This window comes from Oncorhynchus clarkii, chromosome 9 (genome assembly GCF_045791955.1).
Source record: "Oncorhynchus clarkii lewisi isolate Uvic-CL-2024 chromosome 9, UVic_Ocla_1.0, whole genome shotgun sequence".
Lineage (NCBI taxonomy): Eukaryota > Metazoa > Chordata > Actinopteri > Salmoniformes > Salmonidae > Oncorhynchus > Oncorhynchus clarkii.
In genome coordinates, this window is record NC_092155.1 from 78,830,146 (window position 1) to 78,837,087 (window position 6,942).

The window sequence follows — 6,942 nt, forward strand, 5'->3', positions numbered from 1 at the left end:
ACTTGCAACCTTCCGGTTACTAGTCCAACGCTCTAACCACTGGCACTGTGTATTCGATATATTTTGCCCATTGGAGCAAATTAGGAAGTTTAGTCCAGATACTGTCATCTTTCAACACTGGAATGATCAGAAATGGAATCAGATGACTCATGTGTTCAAGAAGGGTAACTGACAATTCAGGTTCTGATATAAATCCACTTCTACGGGTAAGATTTGACCTGTGTATTCCTAGGCCTCGAGAAGCACTCCTTTCTATTTCAGTTTATTTACAGTAAACCTGTGAATAGGTTAGATAATCCTATGAAAGAAAAACTCCATATCTATTCTGTTTCTCCTTCTATAAAGCAAAGCAATGACTGTTGATGTTGTGCCAACCGCCTCCTGATCCCACTGTGTCCTAAATACACTACATTGCATCCCAAATGGCACCCTATTCCCTTCATAGTGCCCTACACTGCACCACCAAATGGCACCCTATTCCCTTCATAGTGCCCTACACTGCACCACCAAATGGCACCCTATTCCCTTCATAGTGCCCTACACTGCACCACCAAATGGCACCCTATTCCCTTCATAGTGCCCTACACTGCACCACCAAATGGCACCCTATTCCCTTCATAGTGCCCTACACCGCACCACCAAATGGCACCCTATTCCCTTCATAGTGCACTACACCGCACCACCAAATGGCACCCTATTCCCTTCATAGTGCACTACACCGCACCACCAAATGGCACCCTATTCCCTTCATAGTGCACTACACCGCACCACCAAATGGCACCCTATTCCCTTCATGGTGCACTACACCGCACCACCAAATGGCACCCTATTCCCTTCATAGTGCCCTACACCGCACCACCAAATGGCACCCTATTCCCTTCATGGTGCACTACACCGCACCACCAAATGGCACCCTATTCCCTTCATGGTGCACTACACCGCACCACCAAATGGTACCCTATTCCCTTCATAGTGCCCTACACCGCACCACCAAATGGCACCCTATTCCCTTCATAGTGCCCTACACCGCACCACCAAATGGCACCCTATTCCCTTCATAGTGCACTACACTGCACCACCAAATGGCACCCTACTCCCTTCATAGTGCCCAGGGTCAAATGTAATCGGCACTATATATGGAATAGGGTGCCATTTAACAGACGTAATGCTATTCGGGAGGCAGCCCTGGTTTATAATCTCTAAAAAGGCTTTGGTGGATTAAAATACCGACGTGTTAACACCTAATCTGCCGCAAACAGAAAACTGTCAGGATTCGGGAATACCTTTTCATCTGTCTCTCTGCAAAGGAATTGCCCTCTGCTTCTTTGTCAATTTTGGAAATGTGGTCAAATAATTGTATGTAGTCAATAGATAAACGCAATGACTTGATGGATCAATGTTTTCCGAATTAGAATGTAAACAGCCTCCATATCTAAATAAAACGAATATACATTTTCAAGTCAATTGTGTTTGCTGAATTTATATGGAATTATTTGAATACCTATTCAGCGGCCATGAAGCGCACCAGCCATGAAAGAGTTAACCGGGCTGAGCGCTACTTTACGATATACCGTTCAGCGGTGAATAGGAGGGACCGGATTGGTCCTTTCTCTGACTAACTGTGGTAGTGGCTCAGTCTTTTCTCCTAGTTACTACATGGATACGGAAGATGTAGGCAGAGGCAGCCTATTGATGGAGACCATGTGCGTTGCGTGCTCTCTCTCTATCCCTGGTGAATAGGCGTTTATGTTATATAGTCCTCTCTCTCTCTCCGTCTCTCTCTCTGTCTCTCTCTCTCTCTGATGAAGAAACTTGCAAGTGAAGCATCTTTCTTTATCTTCTGCTAACCAGGATAAAGAAAACATCACCACATAAGTTATTTGTAGGCTATATCTCCCTCCCAGTCCCGGGTTTGGATGCTGCATGGAAGGTGAGCAACTGGAAGATTCTGAAACTGATATCGGAGGAACAAACCGGAGTGCGTGACAGACGCAGGGGAACGAACCGGAGTGTGTGACAGACGCAGGGGAACGAACCGGAGTGTGTGACAGGCGCAGGGGAACGAACCGGAGTGTGTGACAGACGCAGGGGAACGAACCGGAGTGTGTGACAGACGCAGGGGAACGAACCGGAGTGTGTGACAGGCGCAGGGGAACGAACCGGAGTGTGTGACAGACGCAGAGGAACGAACCGGAGTGTGTGAAAGGCGCAGAGGAACGAACCGGAGTGTGTGACAGATGCAGAGGAACGAACCGGAGTGTGTGACAGGCGCAGACGAACGAACCGGAGTGTGTGACAGACGCAGAGGAACGAACCGGAGTGTGTGAAAGGCGCAGAGGAACGAACCGGAGTGTGTGAAAGGCGCAGAGGAACGAACCGGAGTGTGTGTGAAAGGCGCAGAGGAACGAACCGGAGTGTGTGAAAGGCGCAGAGGAACGAACCGGAGTGTGTGACAGACGCAGAGGAACGAACCGGAGTGTGTGAAAGGCGCAGAGGAACGAACCGGAGTGTGTGAAAGGCGCAGAGGAACGAACCGGAGTGTGTGAAAGGCGCAGAGGAACGAACCGGAGTGTGTGACAGACGCAGAGGAACGAACCGGAGTGTGTGAAAGGCGCAGAGGAACGAACCGGAGTGTGTGAAAGGCGCAGAGGAACGAACCGGAGTGTGTGACAGACGCAGAGGAACGAACCGGGGTGTGTGTGAAAGACAGAACATCTCCATTGGTTTACCATTATACCGGTCTACCCCAGGGCAGTGTAGAGATTGTACTGAGATAATAAAAAATAAAACATTTTTTTTAAACAATTCATTCTGAATGAACGTTACCGGACCGCAAGGAACTACGAATAGATCTGCGGAAAGGAAGGTGTGTTTTGTTTTCCCTCACTCCTTCCACGGAGTCCGGTCCTAATGCCTGGTCTTTGCAGTGCACTTGGTCTTGTGTTGGTGTGCTGAATGAGCTCTCTCCGGACAGAGGCGAGCTGTCCAAGTTGCCGTCACACAGTGTTATGTTGTTGTGATATATGTTCACTCGCCCGAACAGGCAACAGGCTATGAATGGGACGTGTTATTCTGTTGCTCGCTGCTTGTTAGTTTTGCATCTCATCATGATCAACGTGTCGGTATGATACAGACACCCTCACCCTATAGGTGCAGTCCTAGAGGACTCCGTCAGGACTGGACCAGTCACACTTTACACGTTTATTCCATGAAGATTCGGGATAGAATTTCAGAGATGTTTTTTTCTGCCGCGTTCGGGAGTCGATTCTTGGCATTAATAAAGGCGCTCTAAATCCCTTCAAACAGGTAGGCTACTTTTTTTTTACAATGATTTTTAACCGTTTATTTAACTAGGCAAGTCAGTTAAAGAACATATTCTTATTTTACAACGATGGCCAACCCCTCCCGTAACCCGGACAACGCTGGGGCCAATTGTGCTCCGCCCTATGGGACTCACGATCACAGCCAGTTGTGATACAGCCCGGGATCGAACTAGGGTCTGTAGTGACCACCTCTAGCACTGAGATGCAGAGCCTTAGACTGCTATGCCACTCAGGAGCCCCTAAGCATATATCTCTCCCCCCCCCACACTATCCCCACACACCCTCCATTGGTTAATCTGTATCAGAGGAAGCACAAAAGTGTTCCGGTTGATTACTGCTGCATTGCTGTTCACATGTTTTGATAAGCCTACTCAATGCTTGTGTGTGTCAAGGGTGGGAGGGGCGGGGAGGGGCGGGGAGGGGCGGGCGGGGTGGGAGGGGCGGGGAGGGGCGGGCGGGGTGGGGAAGGGCGGGAGGGATAGGGGCGGGAGGGGGTGTAGCCAGTGTCTGGATGTAATGCTTCCGGAAGCCTGTGGTTGAGCCGGTACGTTCTGCTCCTTAACCCCTCCACGTTGACCCTGCTATGATACTGACCTCAATTGCAGTTCTTGCTTTATTCACATCTGTAGCTGGATAACAACGTAAAGACGGTCTTTAATAATAACTAATAATATAGGTCACTTTGTATTTCTCATTGAGCAACATTCATTTGGGATGCCCTGTTTTTAACGGGTCATCTTTTCATGAAGTGAAGAGGCTTCAGTGAACCCAATGACCACACCCTGAAACCTCTTCATCTCCATGCCTTTAGCTCAGCAGGCTAACCCTGAAACCTCTTCATCCCTGTGCCGTTAGCTCAGCAGGCTAACCCTGAAACCTCTTCATCCCTGTGCCGTTAGCTCAGCAGGCTAACCCTGAAACCTCTTCATCCTCGTGCCTTTAGCTCAGCAGGCTAACACTGAAACCTCTTCATTCTCGTGCCTCTATCTCAGCAGGCTAACCCTGAAACCTCTTCATCCTCATGCCTTTAGCTCAGCAGGCTAACCCTGAAACCTCTTCATTCTCGTGCCTTTAGCTCAGCAGGCTAACCCTGAAACCTCTTCATCCCTGTGCCTTTAGCTCAGCAGGCTAACCCTGAAACCTCTTCATCCACGTGCCTCTATCTCAGCAGGCTAACCCTGTACCTCCTCATCCCCGTGCCTTTAGCTCAGCAGGCTAACTTTGTACCTCCTCATCCTGAACAAAAATATAAATGCATTATGTACAGTGTTGGTCCCATGTTTCATGAGTTGAAATAAAAGATCCCAGAAATGTTTCATACGCACATAAAGCTTATTTCTAACATGTTTGTTTACATCCCTGTTAGTGAGCATTTCTCCTTTGCCAACATAATCCATCCACCTGACAGGTGTGACATATCATGATCATTACACAGGTGCACCTTGTGCTGGGAGCAATAAAAGGCCACTCTAAAATGCGTAGTTTTGTCACACAACATAATGCCACAGATGACTCAGGTTTTGAGGGAGCGTGCATTTGGCATGTTGATTGCAGGAATGTCCACCAGAACTGTTGCCAGAGAATTTAATGGTAATTTCTCTACCATAAGCCACCTCAAATTTTGTTTTAGAGAATTTGGCAGTACGTCCAACCAGCCTCACAACCGGGCGAGCGGTTTGCTGATGTCAACATTTTGAGCCGAGTGCCCCATGGTGGTGGTGGGGTTATGGTATGGGCAGGCATAAGCTACGGACAACGAACACAATTGCATTTTATCGATGTCAATGTTAATGCACAGAAATACTGTAACAATATCCCGATGTCCTTCATCCATCACCACATGTTTCATGGTAATGCGTGACCTCATGTCGCAAGGATCTGTACACAATTCCTGGAAGCTGAAAATGGCCCAGTTCTTCCATGGCCTGCATACTCACCAGACATGTCACCCATTGAGCATGTGTGGGATGCTCTGGATCGACACGTACGACAGTGTGTTCCTGTTCCCGCCCAATATCCAGCAACTTCTCACAGCCATTGAAGAGGAGTGGGACAACATTCCACTGGCCACAATCACCAGCCTGATCAACTCTATGTGAAGGAGATGTGTTGTGCTGCATGAGGCTAATGGTGGTCACACCAGATACTGACTGTTTTTCTGATCCACACCCCTACCTTTTTAGTTTTTTAAGGAAGAGAAGAGAGCAATGGAGCAACGGGAGGATGAGGAAGAGGAGAGAGCAACAGGGAGATGAGGAAGAGGAGAGAGCAACGGGGGGGATGAGGAAGAGGAGAGAGCAACGGGGGGGATGAGGAAGAGGAGAGCGCAACGGAGGGATGAGGAAGAGGAGAGGGCAACGGGGAGATGAAGAGGAGAGGGCAACGGGGAGATGAAGAGGAGAGAGCAACGGGAGGATAAGGAAGAGGAGAGAGCAACGGGGGGGATGAGGAAGAGGAGAGAGCAACGGGGGATGAGGAAGATGAGAGAGCAACGGGGGGGATGAGGAAGAGGAGAGAGCAACTGGGGGGATGAGGAAGAGGAGAGAGCAACGGGGGGGATGAGGAAGAGGAGAGAGCAACGGGAGGATGAGGAAGAGGAGAGAGCAATGGGGGGGATGAGGAAGAGGAGAGAGCAACAGGGAGATGAAGAAGAGAGAGCAATGGGGGGATGAGGAAGAGGAGTGGCTCTAAAGAGTCACTTAGGATTAGGGTTGGAATATTCAGAGGTGGAAACTTTCCATGGGAATTAACGGGAATATATGGGAATTAACGGGAATATATGGGAATTAACGGGAATATATGGGAATTAACGGGAATATATGGGAATTAACGGGAATATATGGGAATTAATGGGAATATATGGGAATTAACGGGAATATATGGGAATTAACGGGAATATATGCACATTTAATATTAATACCATTTAAAAGTAGATGGTTTTTGAATTGGATATATTTATCATTTGGAGACAGAAACCTAAACCTTTTACCTTATCATAAGTAGACATAATTGCAAATTATTAAATCCTTCCAATAGAAATAAAAAATAACAATTTAGTTACGAATTGAACTTTAATTAAATGAGTTGATTCTTCACATGGGATGATTTCACTGAACAACAAAATAAAGGGAATATTGAAGGATCCCCAATGATCCATCGTATCTTAAAACTTGCTCTCATCCAGGCCAATGTGGTGAGACACGGTAGGGATGACACCATAGGCCTTGTTGATCTCTGCACCAGACAGGATGCTCTTGCCAGCATACTTGGGGTCCAACATGTACACTGTGACGTGTCTGGGCTTCAGGCAGAAGTCTTCACGCTTTTTTTTTGCTGCATTTCAGAACTGCAGTTTCCTCTGCTTGGAGCAACAGTGAAGTGGGCAGGGCAGTGCGGATTTCTTCTCTTACATCTGCAAGCAGAGTATGAACATCAGACAGGATGGCTTTGTCTCCCTCAATCCGTCCAATGGCTACTGCTATAGGTTTCAGGCTGCTTACCACTCTCTCCCAAAATACATCATCCAGGAGGATCCTCTTGATGGGGCTGTCCATATTGGCAGACGGTAGTGAGAAGTGATAAGGCCATTTCTTGGAGAGACTCCTTCCCCTCCAAGAGA